Source organism: Lactuca serriola, chromosome 9 (assembly GCF_051521515.1).
Source record: "Lactuca serriola cultivar US96UC23 chromosome 9, Lser_US96UC23_V15, whole genome shotgun sequence".
Classification (NCBI taxonomy): Eukaryota; Viridiplantae; Streptophyta; class Magnoliopsida; order Asterales; family Asteraceae; genus Lactuca; species Lactuca serriola.
In genome coordinates this window covers 112,041,675-112,062,442 of record NC_136416.1, presented here as the reverse complement: position 1 = coordinate 112,062,442, position 20,768 = coordinate 112,041,675, and the positions used below count along the sequence as shown (strand labels likewise).

The 20,768-nt window shown below is 31.3% G+C and overlaps 1 pseudogene; it reads left to right on the top strand.

The window, feature by feature from the left end:
- Window positions 1-10,274, top strand: part of LOC145076037 (nuclear transcription factor Y subunit A-3-like) — a 122,379-nt pseudogene extending 112,105 nt beyond the window's left edge.
- The last annotated feature ends 10,494 nt before the right edge of the window (window positions 10,275-20,768 follow it).

Here is a 20,768-nt window from a genome sequence, read left to right as displayed (position 1 = left end):
TAAGCACACAGCCTAAGCCTTGATTAGAGGCATCGCAGTAGACAACGAAGTCCTCTGTCCCTTCAGGTAGGGACAGAATAGGCGCGCTACACAAGGCTTTCTTCAGCGTCTGGAATGCGGTTTCTTGCTTATCACTCCAACAAAAGGGTACACCTTTTTGTGTTAGAGTGGTTAAGGGTTTGGCGATTCTAGAAAAGTTCTGGATGAATCTTCGATAATAGCCAGCGAGACCCAAAAATTGTCGGATTTATGTGGGTGTCTTCGGTGCTGACCAATTCTCTATCGCCTTTATCTTGGAAGGATCTACATGAATACCCTCCTCGCTTACTACATGACCGAGGAAAGTTACCTTCCGAATCCAAAACTCGCATTTGGAAAATTTTGCGTACAACTTCTCGGATCGTAGGGTTTCCAACACTAATCTCAAGTGTTGTTTGTGGTCTTCTTCGCTTCGGGAATAGACGAGTATGTCATCAATGAACACAATGACAAACTTGTCCAGATAAGGACGACACACCCGGTTCATCAGGTCCATGAACACCGCCGGTGCGTTGGTTAGACCAAAGGGCATCACTACGAACTCGTAGTGTCCAAATCGAGTCCTGAAAGTTGTTTTGGAAACATCACTCTCATGAACTCGTAGCTGATGGTATCCTGATCGAAGGTCTATCTTGGAGAAGTAACTAGCTCCCTGGAGTTGATCGAAGAGGTCATCTATTCGCGGAAGAGGGTATCGGTTTTTGACAGTCAACTTGTTCAATTCGCGATACTCGATACACATTCGAAAGGATCCATCTTTCTTCTTGACAAACAATACCGGAGCTCCCCAGGGTGAGGAACTCGGTCTAATGAATCCTTTACTAAGCAACTCATTGAGTTGACTGGATAACTCCTGCATTTCTGCTGGACCTAAGCGATACGAAGACTTCGCTACAGGAGTAGCTCCAGGAATTAGGTCAATACGGAACTCGACCTGACGCTCGGGAGGAATTCCTGGAAGCTCTTCGGGAAATACATCAGGAAAGTTACAGACTTCGGGGACGCTCGCAAGGTCTTTAACTTCCTGCTTCTCGTTGATTACATGGGCCAAGAATGGAATACACTCCTTTCGCAGGAGCTTCTGAGCTTTGATGCAGGAAATGATACGAAGGTTGGAACTGAGTTTATCGCCATAGATTACTTGAGTTTGACCCGAAGGAAGGTTGAGACGGATTGCTTTTTTGAAACAAAGGATGTCCGCATGATTGGGACTCAACCAATCCATGCCAGTGATGACATCAAAGCGCTTTATGGATACTGGCATGAGATCGATAGGAAACGAATGGTCGTTCAGGGTAAGGGTGCAACCTATGAATACTTCGCTCGCGTTTTCTTTCTCACCGTTCGCCATCTCGACGGTAAACGTTTCGGTTAAAGGTTGGGAATTATGTTTTAGATTATGTTTGAATGCATGACTAATAAAGCTCCTCTCAGCACCCGAGTCAAAAAGAATATTAGCTAGCAGCCATTTCGGTTCGGCTGTAGCTAGCAGCCAGGTGTGGGGTAGTCAGCCCCGTATAGATCTATACACTCAAGTCAAGTTCTCTAAATCCCAGAGATTTTGTTTATGGGTGTAGTCCTCCACTCGCGTATCTCTGTGGAGTGTTCGCCGAGGACGTGTCTCCAATCATACAGGAATAACAAATTTACTAGTAATAATATGATAGTCCTCCACTCGCGTATCTCTATGGAGTGTTACCGAGGACAAACAGTGTACAAGTTTCATGTTCATATGTTCTAATGTCATGCTTTTAACTGATAAAATGTGGAAAACCATTTGTGAAATATATAAAACATAACAGTTTATTAATCCATTTCACAAATAATATGTTTACGTGATCTGCATGTTCAAACGGTTATCAGTTGTATCAATCAGTGTTAAAAGCATATATAAAATGTGAAACACACACACGGAAATAAGTTTTGAGTACAAGAAATCCCTTGTACTTTGCTTGTGTTCCCCCTGAAAACAGTGAAAAACAGTGAAAAAGGGTAGGGGTATGAACTCACTAGACTCGGAAATGCGACGGTTTCAGGTACTAGACGTTGGTTCGGGGCTTGATTACTCGCGATGTCCCTATGTAAAATGAAATAATGTCCATATATATTTAATTAGATTTACATTCACTAATTATATGGAACATTACACTCCAACGAGGTTAAACACCTCAAAACGAGCGTTTGGAGTGACCCGGGTGACATCTTCGGACATGTAATGACTCCAGCGACTTGGGATTTGAGTTTACTCCCCAAGAGTAAACATATTAGGGAGTTTACAGCCATATAACACCCATATACATGAGTTCACGGCCGTGAACTCATGTGGGTGTGATTTTGAGGGTTTAATGGCTTGTTTGGACTTGGGGATTTATGGAATGAATTACTAAAATGCCTTGGAATGATTTAAATGAATTTATACACCAATTATGGGAGTTCACGGCTGTAAACATGGAGTTTACGGCCGTAAACTCCCCCAAGCTTAAACCAAAATTCATTTGAGGTGCTTAGGACAATCACATGTGATTCTAGTAATTTTTCCAAGACTTGGGGTGGTTTAAGGGCATCATTTGACACACTTTTATGATTTTACGGCCTAAGAGTATGTGTTATGGCCGTAAACTCCTAAATGTAGTGTTTTGTTATGTTTAAGGCCTCCAAACTAATTTAAGATGGTTCTATGATTTATTCCAAGGCTATTGGTTAAGTTTCAAGGCAAACTAACATGTAAAAATGTGTTTACTCCCCATGTTTGAGGAGTTTACGGCCCAAGAACATGCCTTGGCCGTAAATTCTCTTTTGTCCCTCAAAATTCATGTTTAAGGTGTTACAAATCCAAAATTGAAAGCCTCAAAGTCGTATCTAAGTCCCAACAATGATTTGGAAGGGTTAATTAGCTTAAAAACCCCATTTTTAAGTGTTTACGGCCCAAGCTTGATCCTTGGCCGTAAACACATGTTCCAGGTCCTAAAACTCAAATTAAACATCAATTTGAAGGCTAAAGAGGCTAGATAACAAGTTAGGGATGTTACCTCTTTGATTTGGAGCCTTAATTCTTTGTTTTTGGACCTTTGATTATGGATGAGGAGAGAGGTTGGAGAGTGATTAAGGAAAGATGGCCAAAAGCTTCAAATGGAAGCTTTGAATCCTTTATATAGTGCTCGGGAATTGGACACGACGAAATTCTACCCGATACCGGCGTTAGGCGGGGCTTTTGGTCGCACCCGACCAAGTTGCAGTAAACCGATATGGTCGATTCTAGAATTATTCCGACGACTATTATGGGGTGTTAGAATGATTTCAAATGGCATTAAGACACCCATTAAGTCATTTTAGATCAACACAAGTTAATGACTTAATTAAATGACGAAATCGTAAACGGATTTGGAAACGGCGTTTGGTTGATCGAATTAGATTAAAATTTGAGTTACAAGAAGTGATATGAAATTTCGGGTTGTTACACTATAATCAGAAGTCGGGGAACAAGAAGAAAAATAAGCGAACAACCCAGGAAACCCTGCAAAAGCAACAAGCGAGTACTATGTATGCCGCTACAACACCTGCTGCTCCGCACCTGCCAGTCGATATGCTGGAACCCTCCCGAAGTTTGGAAAGTGCAACTATCACCACACCGGAGTATGCCGGGAAATGAAGTTTCTGAACTGCCACAGAAAGGGACACACAGTCCATTTCTGCAGGGCACCGGTTCAACTGGTCTCCCAATTCCCCGGTGTTGAAGAAAACCAAGCCTGCTATGGCTGTGGTGAGGCTGGACACTACCAGAGGGACTGCGCGATAACAAAGAACTCAGGCGCGGATGGACGAATCCTGATGATCACCGCAAGAGAATCAACCCCAGAGTCGTTAATGAGCAGTGGTACGTCTTCGACCTAGTAATTACTTTAAAAATTAATTTATATTTATATAAGATTAAAATTAAGGGGAATACACTTAAAAGTAATCTTAAATCACTCACATATAGAAATTGGTCATGGTATTCAAGAGAACTAAAAGATCTGTTTTATAGAAGCTACAATGGTTTAGCATATACATCAGGGTTGTACATATGTTGCAGACTTAGAGTGAGTGATTCCGCCCTAATTCCTATTCCTCGTTGGGTTGTGGATTTGAGGCAGAGTTACTCAGTCGACCGTCTTATTCATCTTAATTATTCATAACTTGTATATGACAGGCGATCATAGTGGTACCAAGGAGGACCATGATATTAAGTATCATCGCCAATTATCAAAGCACTTTCGTTTATATGTATGCGTACGTAGCGGTACGATACATGGGAGTGTTAACATCAAAGGGAAAACATAAAGCATAAGAGCATTTGCAAAGAGTACATTATCGAACACACTAGGGATACATCACCGTATAGTAGACGTTTCTTTCATTTGGCCAAAACTTTGTTCAGTAAGGAGTCCATTACTTTCATTCGTCATGAGTTGGCGTGGTCCTCACCATACTAAGTTGATATATTTCTATCGCCTCGACCCTCTAGTTCTCGAAACCTTCATCATTAGTATCGACAGTCCGACCTAAACCTCAGTTTTATCTTTCATATTCAAAACCCCGAAGTACTTGTGCGAAGAGTACTTTGTCCTCCAAAGCCCTATCATCGGATGTCCAAAGACCATCATGAGATACCACTCGTCTAGCAGACCAAGCTCGAGCACAGAGGCTACAGACAAATACAGCTCACCAATCACTATTCAGTGTATACACGAGGGTGGTATGATTATGATTACGCAGATCTAGTATGTGTGTTTCCTCCCTACCTCCTATTCCTTGTTTGGTTGTGGAGCTAGGGCAGAATCGCACATCCGACTGTCTTACTGATCCTAATCATATACGACTTGTATACACGAGGTAATGACAGATGGACCGAGTATGAAATCCTATCATGAACACTATGGCAAAATTGCCAGGTCTACGAGTGAGTATTTTGCAAATCAAAGGAGCACAACCCCAGTAGTACTGTAAGAAAGCTAATTTCGGGACGAAATTCCCTCTAACAGGGGGATGATGTGACGACCGGAATTTTTTTTGCTTTAAAGACACAGTCAATCAACTCAACTGAGTGTCAAACTCATTAGTACGGAGTTCTAACCCGGTTAAAGGTCATTCTAATTAGTTTTGAACCTAATACACTTAAGGAATAAGTGCTATAAAGTATCTGCTAAAGCCACAATACCAAATTCATGCCCTAAACTCCATAATATGGAGTTTACGGCCGTAAACTCATGTTGGCCGCAAACTCTCACCCATATATGTGGAATTTGGTCATTTCTTCTCATTTCTTCATTCCTTGGCCATATTTTCTTCATTCTATCTCAACTATCATCCAACCTTCTTCCTTAGATCTTCAAAAGTGTAAGTATTCTATCCCTTGATTATTTGATACATCTTATTAACTAGCTACATACATTGATTTCTCCAAGAACACACACTAGTGTTCTTGGCCAATATCAACCATTTCAAGCTTCTAGATCGTAACTGCTCTTCCCTATACTTAATATCTAGTTAGGAATCATGTTTAGAGACATAAAAACATCAAGAACACAAGATCAAATGGAGTTTACGGCCAGGCCATCTCCCAAGGCCGTAAACCCCTTTTAGGTGGCCATTTGGACCATAAACCCTATAGGATGCAAGGCAAGTGACCCATAACCCTTCCTTGATGATTGAAGGACCTTAAACTTCACTCAGAACCATCATGACCATGCGTTTACGGCCGTAAACCCCTTTGGGTTGTAAACTCATCAAAAGCCTCATTTGAGGTGGTCTTTCTCATCCTAGTGTAGAGCTAAAGTCCCTAGAACTTCTCAAGCCTTCAAACATGCACTTATACATGAGTGACCATGATTTTACGGCCGTAAACTCCCTTGGTCCGTAAACCCATGGTAGTAAACTCATGTGAGTGCGATCTACCTTCCTTTGTTGAATCACATGTGATTCCAACACTTGGTCAATGTGTTTCCTAGTCTCGGAAAGTGTTTTCGTTCATATTGTTGCTTATAAACACTATATTCATGCCAATATGTGTCATTATATATCATTTAGGGCTTGTTGTGCCTCGGGACTTCATTCGCGAAACTTCTCATCCTTACATGCATACCTGTTTGAATCACCCACATCATGTGAGTTCATACCCCGTAATGAATCTTTTAACTGTTTTAAATGCTTTTAGGGGGGAATACAAGTTGAAAACAATGATAATTGTGTAAATATTCTGTATAAACATCGTTCAAAATGTTGCTTATGTCTTCTATAAGTAGTCAAAACATTTCAAAAACTATTTTACAGTTATGTTGCTTTATAGTTTAGCAAAACTCTATTTTTTTAAAGTATAAACATAACTTGGTAGTAAAATGAGTCTTTTCAATAACAGTTCAAGTAGAATACTAGTAAACTATAATGGGTATAGTTTAGAGAGCCAGTTCATATTTGATACAATACACAATAACATAAGAGAACACAGAACAAAGAGAAACAGGGAGGGAGATACAATACACGATAATAGAACAAACATAATAAGGTGCTATAGCATGGAACAATTACAGGATCTAACTATACCAATGAATCACTAACGCATTGTTCTAAACAAAAGGTGATAGTTACATTGGGTATACATGATCATATAATCTTAATGTGGATGTTCACAGCTTGCAATTATTGGAGAGGTTGCGTTTGGTTCCCAGAATCTCTTGACGGGGAGAGCATATAGTATGGGATCTAGCCATCACATTATACCTTAATACTCAATTTAAGGCAATTAGTACAATAGTATTCACTTTATACAATACTACAGTACTTACACTTTACAAACGACAAACAGAACAGTCGAGTCTAGTACATTCAGTAGAAAAGGACCATAATTCTAACCTTATGATTCCTTAATGTATACATTAAGGGATATATATAAGTAGTATCCGACACGCAAGTGGATCTGTGCCTTCCGCTTCATTTCTTGTTCCTTGTTTGGGTGTGGGCTTAGAGCAGATTCACCCAACCTATTATCTATTCGATTTAGATATATATATATATATATATATATATATATATATATATATATATATGTTATGTACACATTAAGTCATCATAAGGGCTACCAAGTATGGGTCAAGTCATAGGATACTAATTCAATGCACAGTTTTTCTAGTACAAAACATACTTTTCAAACAGAACTTTGGATATACAAAACTAGAAACTTCCCAGTAAAGGGTTTAATCCATTTTATTAAACTAGTGTAGACTTAAAGGACTTTAGGTGATTGACTCTATAAATTCCTTGGTTTATACATCATGGTTATATATCATTAATACCCAATAGGTCATTGGATGTGTGCTTTCTGCCTTATTTCCGGTTCCTTGTTTGGTTGTGGGCTTAGGACAGATGCACCCAATTAACTATCTATTCGATATTGGATTATATATAGCCAGTATAAACTAGGTAATTATAGAAGTAATCACTGTGGTCACTATTTTACTATAATAAATAAGGTTTTTATTAAAGATATTTTCATAAAATATAAAGGAACTATTACAATTAACTACATGAGTAACAAGCGAATACACCAGGGTTATGTACAATAAGGACCTAACAAACAATGCGATGTGTGCTATCTGCTTTACTTCCTGTTCCTTGTTTGGTTGTGGATTTAGGGCAGATGTGCACAGTTGATTGTTTGTTTACTTCGAGTTTTATAGAACTTGTATTCATTTAGTACTCATAGAAAGGATTGTAGAATCATTTTTACATATCTTTCATCTAAGTAGGAAATATAGGATTTTCTAGAGGAACAGGCGAACTTTTCTAAAAACAGAACTTATAACTTACTTCATTTTCAACTACATTTTTCAACAACTTTCTACAACTTGCATACATCACTAAAATAATATGAACTCACCAGCTTAATTGCTGACAAACTCTTTTAAATAACTTGTATTCTCAGGAAACTAGTAGACAAGTACTTGCGCTGGGAATTCAGAAGATGGAGCAGTATAGCTTCAAGTCTTGTTTTGCTATTTGTTTATGTACTCTATGTTTTGTGAACACATACTTTGTAAACACTTTCTTTCTAATAAATGGTTGTTTATTTCTTCGCTTACTATAATGCATGTCTTGTGATACTAAACTTGACGTCCTCTACCCCCGAACGTTTCCGCTGTTCCGGTTTTGGGGTGTGACAAGAGGATGCCTGGCTAGAATGCGAACTTGCCCGGTTCGCTGCGAAGGTTATACCTGTGAGTTTGTCCGGTTCGCTACGAGAGGATTCCTATGCGAACCTTGTCGGCTTAGATGCGAACGTTGACTAAGAAGCGAGCATGTTTACTACCTATGAAGGTCTTCGAGCGTTTACAATTGAACTTTAACCTGCGAACCTCCAGGCCCCTTTTTGACCTCCTTCTTCCGTTTTGAGTTGTTCTCGACCAAGGGAAGTTTTGGGATGATATGGATGTTCATAGAAAAGTTGGAAAGGTGATTTTTATTACCGAGAGGTTTGAGAGAGATTGTGAGAGATTTTTGGGAGAGATAGAGATAGAGTGGGAGAGATTTTGAGAGACTTTGTTTGCATCCTTTTTTAGTGTTTAGCCCCGTAGTGCAAGGTTTGTAAACCCCATTATGCCTCGTTATGAGTGTTTTACGCCCCTGAGTGGTACATAATAGTGCTTTATAGAGTCGTTAAATCACTCACCCTGGTTAGGGTTTAGAATTTCTGAACATTTGAAATATCTGAGTGACACTTTGTATTAATATAGAGAGTTGTACAATAGTAAACATAGAGTAAGCCCTATCATACAAGCACTAGTTGAGTTTACCGGTTTGACTCGTTGACTTTGTTTGACTTTGACTTGACCAGAAATTGGCGGTTGTCATAGAATTGGAATTTGGTTCCATTCCAATCTTGTGTTTGGTTACAAATGAGTTCACATTTAAGTTCTATTGGAATTCATGAATCATTTGATTGATGGATTTTGAATGCTCATGAATTTCATTCTATTTCCTGCCAACCAAACGCCTGACGACATTCAGATTCAAATCTTTCTGATTCCAATTCCTTTGACAAATTTTGTTCCTTCCAAAACATTCTACAAATCAAACACACCTTAGTGTGAGTTTTTAGCTTTTGGAATGGTATCATATGTATGGTTAGTTGCCGACTTTAGATTCATAAATCCACTATTTACCCTTTTTCCCCTTTTCTTAAGCATAACGGAACTCATGTGACACATGAAGAAGGTAGTGTTGGGTCAGCTTTGCTAACAGCTGCTCAGGATTATACCTTTTCAATTCAAGCTGGTCGAAGGCAGCCATACGTAAGTGATTTTTTTTAAATTGATTTTATAATAAACATATTGAACATATTTATATTTAAAAAAATTTCCATTGATTTTATAATAAACATATTGAACATATTTGTATTCTACTTCTGTAACCTGATCCATACTATGAATTTTTTCAAGCAAAATAAAAATATTAAAAAAAACAATAAAAACAACTACTTCTGTTACCTGATCCATACTATGAACTAATGCTTATAATTTATACCCGAGTTGTGTTTTACCAATGCATGGAACTCCAACTAATCAGAAAAAAAAAGGAAAATAAATCTTGGAATATTAACATATGCACATGAACTAAACGAAAATCATCTAAAAACAACTAACCAATTTAGTGACTTCCTTGCAACTTATTCCACCACCCAAAATGTTATCAAAATCTAAAGGTGATGTACTAATACGTACAAGGATTTCCTCTTCCTGTAGCATATCCCAGGCACTGTGGGTACCTTCAAAAAATTGTAACCACAATTATGATCATGTAGTTTTAGGCTTGTCAGCTTCTGTAGATTGCTACGCCTTTTGGCTCACAAGCTATGGTGAGCTCTATTATATTAATTTCAATCATATTAATTATTAATCATGATATCTCTTTTTATATGTACTATGTTGATAAACAACATATATCTTAATCAATTTTAATTAGTAATAAAAAATTGAAGCTTCTTCTTATTCTCGAATCACTAGAAGCCTCAAGGAATGAGCATGAGCATGACATCCACTCAAGTGCCACTACCTCTTTATTTTGCATACAATGAACCCATATATGTCAATGCAAAACAATACAATGCTATTCTTTGTAGGAGACAATATCAGGCCAAACTAGAGGCCTAAAACAAGCTTTTAAAACCATGCAAGATATCCGGGCATTCCTCTACTTCTATATGATAGTGCAAATAGAGAAATCATGATGATTACTAGATTTCTACTAGGGTTAAAAGTCGAACCAATTCCACTTCAAAAGCAAATTGAGGCAAGAAATCTCATGATCCCATCTTTGTTGAACATGTCATTGCGTCTATAACCATCTTCTAAAAGATTTTACCATTATTTTTAGATGGAATAAAGAAGATGATTAACATTTTAGAACATTTTGCTAATATAACTCATATAAATGTGGTTATATTTCGTTCTATTACTTATATATCCATCTTTGATATATTTTTTTCTTTCTTTCAAAATTAAGGAAAGGATACACATGTTATTAGAAACCACAAGTTGTCATTATAGACAAATTTGCCAGAAATGTACAACAACATTACATTTCCTTTTTACTAAATGCTTTTGGTGGTTGTGGTCGTTCTCATACATCACTCTGTATACTTATTATTATGCATATGCATTTACTTATGAATATATATATATATATATATATATATATATATATATATTCAATGCAGTTGTCTTATGTATATGTATGTACATGTATATATGAAATTTGGTACCTAAATTCACTATAGATAAAAAAAATTTATTGGTTCTCTCCTTCAGTTTAGTGCTGTTGGGTTTTGAGCATTCTAACACTCCTATGGTGTACATGCAACCCTATAAACCTTGGATCTATGTTTTCTCTATTATACATGCAAATAAGAACTTTCCAAGGCTTTAATCCTAACTAGCATATTATGAAGTTCTTATACTACAAATTTCTAGTTAGATGACATACCTTTTGATGTAGCTTGATGTCTTCAAGCTTTAAGAGCTTAGCCCCAATAGTGTGGAAACCTCAAGTGGAATCACAAATTACCAAAACACCTTGGAAGACTTTAGAGAATATGGATACTTGGTTCTCTCTAGTGAAATCGGCTAGCCCTTCATAGTGTACCCACACTAGTGCCAATTTCACCAACCAAGGACATCTTTATATAGTATGGATACTAGGGTTAAACCCATGACTTTTCATTTCATATGATCCATGGGTTAAACACTCCGTGTACTATCCATGAAAGCTTAGCCGAACCTAAAATGAACTTGGCCCATTCCATATATATAAGAGTCCATATTTAATTAGTTCATTTTGATCACTTAATTAATTATAAATTAATTCTTTATCAATACTAATTAAATAATATGATTATATATTAATATATTAGAACTTATAATATATTAATATACTATTCTCAAAAGACTATCCATATAAATTGTGTCGGTGAAGTGCAACCTAAATGGCCCATGTTGGGTCGGGTAAAGTACATACCAAATATAGTTATGGACTGAGATATTAATCCAACAAGTTCTCCATTGATCTTCTCTCCCTCTCTCTTTCTCTCTCTCTCTCTCTCACTCAGTCTTTGTCTATATATATATATATATATATATATATATATATATATATATATATATATATATATCATACATCATACATACTTATAAAGCTAGCATTTTTTCTTGAATCTCATGCATTTGAAACCCCCATAAAAATTTGCCAACATCTCATGCATTTGAAACCCCCACACCTTTTCACCTTCATTATATATGTAGTTATATTAGTACATTTTTCTTACAAAAAGTCATCATTTGGTTGAAGATATTATGATTCAAAAGTTTTCATATAGTTCAAGCATTCACGATTCAAATATGATGATTTGAAGAAATGGGTTATGTCACATCCATGTTAATTGTAATATGATTTTTTCTTTCAACCAAAACAAATGAAGCTTTTCTATTCTTTCTTTACATTCAATTTCTTATTTGACCTTTATATGTGATTTGTATGTATTACTCAATCTTGAATGTGACTCTCTAAACATCAATGTTTTTCTTTGAATATCTTTCTCATTCTTATTTTTCAAGAAAAACATTTTGATTGCAGGTTAGTGAAGAATTGTCATCAAGTTTCTCTTGTTCAATGGTTTTCAATAAAGAAAGAAGATTCAGAAAACGGATATAGATTTTTTTTAAAGCAAAGTAGACGAATGTTAGTTTTTTCTTTTGATTTAAACGTATATTTATGTAACATTTGTATTTATATATGCAACCACCCAATGTTTTTATTTATTTGATTGTAGTTTTCTGTTTTGATTATGTTTATTTTCTATTATTTTTTTGTTGGGTTATTCTACATAACATATTTACAAGACAATATTTAAAATATAACATAATTTTTAACATTTGATATGTAATTATGATGACTTATCACGATATGTTCTTCATATGAAAGTAATTTATCCATATTACTACGACAAGAATTGCATATGACATTTATGAAAATATATATTATATGTGATTTGTTTAACATATGTATGCACCTATGTATGTTATAAATTTATAATTAAATATATTTATGTTTAATAATTGAAGCAATTAAAATGATGCATCAAAACCAATTATTTAGACGAATATAATAATAATAATAATAATAATAATAAATACACATCTCCAAGTACTGTATTCATTTGAAACACACACTACAACTTAAAAGTTTTCTAATTTATGTATATTTATTAGTTACAACTCAAGAGTTTTTAACTTATGATTATTAACTAGTAATCACTAATAACTTTTTATTTTCCTTTCTTTTATAAGGTTGTAAAATTTTGCTCATTAAAAACATTAATGTACTTGAAGAGATTTGTGATTAAAATATGAAAAGTTAATATAAATGTTATAATAAATGTTTTAGTGTTTTTATGTTATTAAAAATTATAGTGTTTATTTTTCATATTTTTTTATTATCCGTTGTATATATATCTTTTTTTAATACAAATGTTATAATATATGTTTTTGTATTTTTATGTTACTAAAAGTTGTAGTTTATATTTTTGTTCATGCATTTTGTTACCCGTTATATATAGATTATTATTCATTTGATATGTAATTTACATAATTTTAAATTGTTTATAAATTTATCAAATAATTGTATATATCACATTGACTTAAAAATTAAAACTATAATAATCATACTATATTATAAAAGAAACATTTTTTTCTTTCACCACATTCAAATGTAACTCTAAACTTTTCATATTTCCGTACAATATACTTAATTTATTAACTTAAATATGTTTTTCATTATAAACATTATCATAAATGGAAGAATTTGTGACTTATCAATATGATATACTTAATTTGTTAACTTGAATATATAGTTAAATAAATAACCTACATTAATATATAAAATAAGCTTAAAAATTTAGTGTAAAATTTGAAACCTAAAGTAAAATATCAAATAATGTTAAAAAAAATTAAATATACATTTTTTAACATAGTTAAAAGGAAAACATTAAATATAATAATAATTAAAGAACCTAAATTGATGAATCGAATTAACTAAAAGGTGTCTGAAAACTATATTTTAACAATATATTTTTAGCCTGCATCGCGAAACGCGCGTGAATTTGTCTAGTATCTTATAAAGCTAGCATTTTTCCTTGAACCTCATGCATTTGAAACTCCCAAGGCACCACATTCATCTAAAACTCCCATGATTTTTCAATTTCTTTCTAATAATGATTATAAGTTGATTAATAATGTTAAATAAATATCAAACCTAAAGTGTAATCATATATAAACTAAATTTCAATATTAAAATAATATGTTTACTTTTATTTATAAAGTTATATCTTTAACTTTTAACATATTATACTTTATTTATTAATTTTAAAATGTTGTTGTATGTAAAAATTTATCATTTTAATGCTATAAATTTTGAACAGTTTGTATAAAATACTTAAATTGTTAATGTAAATATAACATTAAAATGTCAACTTAAATATAAATTTTAGTTCAACTTAAACAACACACAGAATATTTTTTAAATAGTTAAAAGTGACAAATTATTGTGTCTTTCAAATAATGATTATAATTTGGTTAATAAAGTTAAATAAATACCAAACCTAAAGCGTAATCATAAACAAAACAAATTTTAATATTAAAATAATATCTATACTTCTACTTATAAAGTTATATCTTTAATTTTTAACATATTGTACTTAATTTATTAGATCTATTATGTTGTTATATGTAAACCATTATTAGTTTAAAGCTACAACTTTTGAACAGTTCGGATAAAATACTAAAATTGTTAAATTAAATATAACATTACATGGTCAACTTAAATATAAATTTCAGTTTCACTTAAAAAGTCAAATAATATTTTACGAATAGTTAAAAGTGATAAATTGTAGTGCTAAATGCAAAAACTAAATTGTAATCTTAATTTAACTAAAATATTTCCTAAAGATATTTTTATAATCATTTAAATTTTCAAATAAATAGCTTAAAATAACTTACAATAACAATAGTTAAAACTAACTTTATATAAACGATTATATTGTTCCCTTAAAAAACAATTTTTGATGTTTTAAGTAATTACAATGATAGAAATTAAAATATTAAACAAATACATTTTAAAAAATTAATTAAAAATAACAAATAACATTAAACCATATATTATTTTTATTTTCATTTATGAGTAACCCGCGGGTAGTGGTCATTCAAATGATTGAGATTATATAGTTTTAATAGATATATATATTATAATATACTTCAAAATAATCAATATATTATATCAATTTCGTATACGAATTATTATATCAAATTTAACAATATAATTGTTATATTTAAGAAAACATATATTTATAAATATTTCAACTATATAGGGGTTTCTATATATATATATATATATATATATATATATATATATATATATATATATATATATATATATATATATATATATATATATATATAGAAGCAAGTTCAAATAAAAAACAGTAGATAATGTGAAACTGTAGAAACATTATGTTTATGTTATTATTCTATAATGAATGGTGTATATGTGTATAGCTGAAGTAATTCTAATATGAATATTAACGTTTGATTATTCGTATATATTTATTATAATGTTATTATCATATTATAAATTTATGTATATGTATTTTTGTAGTAAATTTTAATTTTAGTTTTAAAATGTGAGTATTCATTTATTCATTACTGAATAACAACATAAAGTTGTGGATATAAAATTTATTGCAAAATAATTATGTAAAAGTAGTGTTTTTACGTTTTCACACTATTTACAGGTTTATTTGAACTATCCCCGTCCCCCCCCCCCCACCCACACACACACACACACACACACACACACACACACACATATATATATATATATATATATATATATATATATATATATATATATATATATATATATATGAGCTAGGCTCATATGTGGATGAACATCTTTTTTGCGGACGTGCGTGGACAATGTTATTTTGTGAGAATGAGTTAAAAATAAATTGTTTGGTGATTTGAATACATTCAACCTAACGTAACTGTTGTCATTTTCATGTATCTATACCATCTAATAAATAAAAATTACAAAGTACCAAGTGACAGATTGTAGAGTATGAATCTAATGATGTCATTTGGCATCCTCAAGAAATTATTCAATTGAATACTTTAAAAAATATATAAATATTAATATTTATATTTTGAATTTTAAAAGCCAAATCAAGATTTAAATTTTGAAATTATTAATCATAATTACAACTTAGGTATCTGAAATATTGATTTCTTAGTACATCTGGAAGGTATAATTCTACACAAATCATACAATAATATTTGTTGAAGTAACTAATTATTTTTTTTAGATTTGTAGGATGTTTACTTTTTTTTTTTGCAATTCATCAAAAGATAATATTTTTTTTATTTAGATTACATTATCTTATAATAATCTTAATAATACTATGTTAAAAAATAAAAAATAAAATACAATTACGAATATTCAAGTCACATTTATTAAAGCACAATATAATCTTATATTGACAATTATACTTTAATATAATTTATTATTGAATTTTTATTTTATTTTATCAATCTATTTTCATTGTTTATCTTATAAACTCGTGGTTTCACAGGTCTATAACCTACTTTAAAAAAATTCAATCTTTTATGAAGAGTATGATGTTTTTTTTAAAGATTCACACTTTGTTATATTGTTGTCAGAATATGTTCTTGATAACCGTATTTTGTAATAATGAAATTAAATGAATAATGATGAATGCGAACAAGAATTAATAAGAATGTATGATAATGACAATAGTTGTGTAAGGTTAGATGTATTCACATTAGTAAACAACTTATTTTATTAGTCATACTCATAGAATGATACTATCCAGACATGTCTGTACAATAGATGTCATTCACATTTGAATGTAGTATATATATATATATATATATATATATATATATATATATATATATATATATATATATATATATATATATATATAGAGAGAGAGAGAGAGAGAGAGAGAGTGAGTGTGTATGTAACACAACATGTGAGGTAGTTGGACATTTTCAGTTTGTGACAGAATGAAAATGTGGAATTGTATTTTCTAATCTCACCAACCTATTTACAGGCTGGGCTCACAAATTCTCCCCTCTTTATAAAAGTTAAAAATAAAAAAGATGACACTTTTTGCACAAGTCCAAAAAAAGATGCATATATATGTTTGCTGCACTTTTGTTTTACAGTTAAATTCTCTTTTTACAAATATTTAATTATTCACAAATTTAATTGACTTGTCAAATTATTGTGTTTGGTTTTTGTTGTATACATATAAATTGTTATTTCTTTAATATTCATCTCGCAGGAAACTGAGCTATTTGGATAAAATAAAACTTGTGTGTCTAAATTACCCTTTCTTGATAATTTTTTTTTCCATATTAAGAACAATCATTAGCTTATAACAAAATCTAGGTTGTTAAAATTACAATATTGGTCATATGATTGTGCGAGCATTGAATCTCATCTAGGTAAATCGATCATAAATCTTACTTGGACCGTTTTTCGTTTAGATTATTGTAAGATTGATAAGATCCGATTGTAATAACGTAGCATTGTTAGTATTTATAAAAAAGAATTTTAATATTTTTTTCTTAATTTAACTATATAGACTACTCATTTTCAATTGTTTATCGTTAGATGATGTATTAGAATGAAAACTTATAGATGAAATTGACTTTTTTTTTTATATTTTAAATTATTAATGACTTGTCGGTAAGGAGTTACTATCTTAAATGAGAAATAATAGATTCAAGTCTTGACGGAGACTTAAGTGAAATTTACGAGTAAGTTAATTTGTGTTTAAAAAAAATAACTTTATTTATATATATTTTAAATAAAAGGAAATAAAAGATGTCTTCTTGTTTTCTTTCCCTTTTCAACTTTTTAAATTACTAGAAAAGCTAGGTTGCTTGTTGTCGTCCTGCCAACCACAAATTCGGATAGCACTACTGTTCCTTATATTATTGTTTTTTATTACATAAACAAAATCCGTTTTATGGTCGAATATCATACGTTTTATTAGTAAGTGTTGAATATATTTGTTGTTTCAAAGTTTGTAATATTAAAGATCATATAAACGAACGACTTACGACTTTGGGTAACTTAAATATGACAAAAGAATTTAAATGCATAAATCATAGATGACATAAAAATGTCTATCATTAAAAGCAACATTAGGGCTTGTCGTGATGATTTTAAATATCTTCAAATATCTAAGAGGAACCAAAAAAAAACATTATATATATATATATATATATATATATATATATATAGAGAGAGAGAGAGATATCTATGTTGAAATGAGGATATATTGAAAATTCTAAGGAATCAAAATTATATTTTTCTTCTTCAAAATGTAAAAACGTTTTTATTTTAAGCTTTTTAGAAATCGACATTAAACACTTTTATTTGAATCATTTTTTTTACAAATCGAAACATTTGTTGAATGATTTGAACTGAATAATGAACCATTTTACAGTGTTTTTTTTAGTTGTTTTTGATTTTCGAGTGTTTTTATTTTTTTTATTATTATTTTTTGTAAAATTCAATCTTAAATGCGTTTGTTATTATGCACTGAAAATGACTCTAATAATCGTAAATATTGAATGATTTGAGTTTAATGATGCACAAATTTTCAGCATTCTTTAGGTGTTTATGACTTTCGAGTGTTTTTTTAGGTCTAAAACTCAATCGTAAACACATTTGTTATTATGTACTGACAATGACTCTAATAATTGAAAATGTTGAATGTTTTTAGTTTTTCAGTGTTCTTTAGGTGTTTTTGATTTTCGAGTGTTTTTTTATGTGTAAAACTCAATCGTAAATGCATTAGTATATAATTATAGATGTTGTATTTGAATCACATGTGAATAGATTCTGTTATTAACATTAAATGTCTAATTATTATAGATATAGATCACTGATAAAATGATATTTTCTTATTATATTTTTTTATATGTTTAACATTTGTTGTAATACTAAATGTTTATGTTGTTAATTATTGGTTTTTTTTACAATGTCTTTTACAAGTAGTAATGTGAATTTCTTTAGAAATGAAGATCAAATGTTACTTTTGCTGAGAGTAGTGAAGATGCTGAAAATTCAAGCCATCAAAACATAAACTACAGTGTTTTAGGTCAATTTTATTTTAAATACTTATTTAATCAGTTATGATTATATAAGTAATTTATTGTTTTTTCAATTATTGATGTATTTAGAATTGAATATGTTTTGTTAATCTTATGTGATTATTTATTAGTTTTTTAATAAGTCTGTTTAATATAGTGTTAATCATATGCAATTATCCATTTTTTAATATTTGAATAACTATTGACACATGTTTAGTTTATCTACGTTCAATTCTGTCTTCTAATCATATATGAATATACATACACACACACACACACACACATATATATATATATATATATATATATAATTCAATTTATTATTCATTAAATGTGATTGTCTGATTATACATGTGAATGTTCTACTTATTTCGATGATGCACATTCAAGCAGTAGGATGTGTACAACTTGTGTATCATAATTTTACATGTTAGAGGTTCAACATGATATCAAACCAGATTTTCCTGAAGAGTTTAGACCAACTAAGTCAATAAGGTTTAAAGATGTTCTTGATGGAGTTAATTGTTATAAAAAATATGTAGAGAAGGCTGGTTTTGATGTCCGTATGATCACATTAAGGAAAGATGGTGATATAATAAAGCACATATACGTGGTTTGCAACAGGATGTGAATGTTCTACTTATTCCAATGATGCACATTTAAGCAGTAGGATGATTACAAGTTGTGTAGCATATTTTTACATGTCAGAGGTTCTACATGATATCAAACCAGATTTTCCTGAAGAGTTTAAACCAACTAAGTCAATAAGGTTCAAAGATGTTCTTGATGGAGTTAATTGTTATAAAAGATATGCATAGAAGGTTGGTTTTGATGTTCGTATGAACACATTAAGGAAAGATGGTGATATAATAAAGCACATATACATGGTTTGCAACAGGATGAGTAAACCAAAAATGAATCCAATGAAACGTAATACAATCTACAGAGTGAAAAATTGTAAAGCTAAAATTATTATGAAATGCATCAAAGAAATGGGTGAGTATAGGTTTTACATGTTTCAAGAAATGCAGAACCACGAGCTTGAAGATAATTTCACTTGAAAATTTCAAGGAGTCTTTCATATTCTGACAAGGATTTCATTGGTTGGTCTTCTATAATGAAAATGGGTGCTACAAAAGCTTACAAACTCAAATCAACCTTGAAAGGTGATTTTGAGTATGTAAGGGGCAAGGTTGTAAATTACACAAATTTAAAGAGGGACATGGGCTCTATTATCGGATTTAAAGATGCTTAACTTATTGTAAACAAGATGACTGATCGGAAAACAACTATCCGAATTATTCTTTTTACTACAGATGCGATGAGAATCAAGTCTTAAATGCAACGTTTTGGGATGATGAAATAGATAAAGCATACTACAGTGAATTTGGAGATGTTATAATCATATGTGATTGATTAATGCTCAACAAGTCTGCTGATGAAATTATATTTCTAATCATATGTGATTTATCATTTGTCAACAAGTATACTGACGTGATTATGATTGTAATCATATGTGATTAAAATCAGCAAGCATATTGATTTAATTTTGTGTTTAATCACCTGTGATTAATATCATTATTTTTAATTTATTGTTAATTTCTAAATATTTTAATTGTATTTTTATTATGTCGTTATATATGAAACATGTATGCATTGGATTTTGTTCCATTCACCATCACTAATCATCATAAATCATCTGTTATTGTCGGAGTTAGGTTGCTAAGCACGAACGATGTGAATTTGTATAAGTGGCTACTTGAACAATTTCTAAAGGCTCATTTAAATAAACAACCATTATTGGTTTTAAATTATCAAGACGCAACACTAAATCAAGCTGTTGAGTCTATTATTTCTCAGTCAAAGCACAGATTGTGCATGTGACATATCATTAAGAAACTGTCAAAAATATATTTTATTTTTTCTAGTTTTGCTTTTGTTTACTGAAATGTGTATAATCAA